The sequence below is a fragment of the Camelina sativa genome, unplaced genomic scaffold (genome assembly GCF_000633955.1).
Source record: "Camelina sativa cultivar DH55 unplaced genomic scaffold, Cs unpScaffold02270, whole genome shotgun sequence".
Classification (NCBI taxonomy): domain Eukaryota; kingdom Viridiplantae; phylum Streptophyta; class Magnoliopsida; order Brassicales; family Brassicaceae; genus Camelina; species Camelina sativa.
In genome coordinates this window covers 1-1,497 of record NW_010923384.1, presented here as the reverse complement: position 1 = coordinate 1,497, position 1,497 = coordinate 1, and the positions used below count along the sequence as shown (strand labels likewise).

Below are 1,497 nucleotides of genomic sequence, written 5' to 3'. Positions count from 1 at the left end.
CTCTCCTTTATCAAAGACACAGAGAACTTACTGAGCTGTGGGTTACTAACAGAGTCGGAGATGAGGTTCCAGTTTCAGCTTGGACGAAACTTTTTAGCATCACAAGTGATCATCCTCTCATTCATCATGATCCCAGCTACTTTGTCAACCTAAACAATATCACAATCTTTTGTGAAGAGGTAACAGCAGCAGGTGATGTTCAGATCAAATTGTTGAAATTGTCTCAAACTAGGGTGGAGCGAACAAATGTGCACAGGTATAACCGTTCGAAGACAAAGTGGTGTGCCCCTTCAAACAACTGTGTTTACTTTCACACTTTGGTTCCTGTAGCAGGTTAGATAGATTTCAACAAAAACTTGATTGATTGTGATGTTTTGTCATGCTAATGTTGTGTTGTGTTATTTCAGGATTGTAAGATGGGAAAGACAACCTGAACTTGATCAGCAAAAACCCACTGATGCTGTCTTGATTCTACTACTAGTACTTCTACATGTTGTAATCTGAAAGATGTATATACAGATACTGACTCAATATCAAAAATATTTTGATACCTAGAGGTATAGCCAGCCATTCAAAGAGTGGAGTCGTGGTTAGGTGAGTTAGATTTTAACAGATAGATCCAAGTTTTATTACTGTTATCCTGTTGATTCTTCTTCTTCTACTAGCTAGTTCTACAAGCTGTAATCAGAAAGCTCTTAAGAAATATAAATACAAATTTTGAATCATTACAGATTTGAATCAGCTTCTTCATTGTGGCTTCAGCTTGCTTTTTGAGCTTATCTTCTTTCTGCTTTATTCAGCCTGTTTTACGATCTACAACATTCATTATTTTCTTAATAAGGGTTTGAAACCTTGCACTCAAAATATGCAGAAACACCACTGTATCATCAAAATTACTTGTCCACGGTCAGATATTCAAGAAGAAGACACCATGAGATGAGATGTGCTGTTATAGAGTTGACCCAGCCATAACAGCTACGGGGAGCAAGACAAAGGTAGGGAAACACCAAACTCACTAATGCCTTGCTGTTATAAAATGTCTACGGCATGAAAGGTCTGAAACAAAGCATCATATAAAAGCTCTCCATAATTAGATCTTAAAAGCTCAAAACTGAATCACTAAATCAACCGACCCACTTTTAAGGATTTAGAAGTGTAATTTCAGTGTCTAACAAAAACATTCGAAACAAAGATTCCTACATTAATCTGCAGTGAATGATAAATCTGATCAAAATCTAATTAACATAATATTATTAATAAAGGGTTCACTTCTCCTCATCGCTGTCGGTGCCATAGGTGTGACACAGAGATTCGAGTCCCTCCTTTACAGTCTTTTTCGACATTATGCAAACAGAAGAGATTTGACTGGGATAATTACGGCAATCACGTCTCTTATTATTACCCTTCTTCTTCTTCTCATCAAACGCCTCATAGTTTTTGTTTCTCTCTTCATCAATCCTTCTAGTCCGCTTACCAAATTTTATCGACTTGATAAGC

The 1,497-nt window shown here is 36.9% G+C and overlaps 1 long non-coding RNA gene across 1 annotated transcript; it reads left to right on the top strand.

Annotated features, from left to right (window-relative positions):
* The first annotated feature begins 6 nt into the window (after positions 1 to 6).
* On the top strand, positions 7 to 733 carry LOC104774287. The gene is made up of 2 exons (XR_765298.2): positions 7 to 333; positions 408 to 733. It is a non-coding gene; the product is annotated as an uncharacterized LOC104774287 (long non-coding RNA).
* The last annotated feature ends 764 nt before the right edge of the window (positions 734 to 1,497 follow it).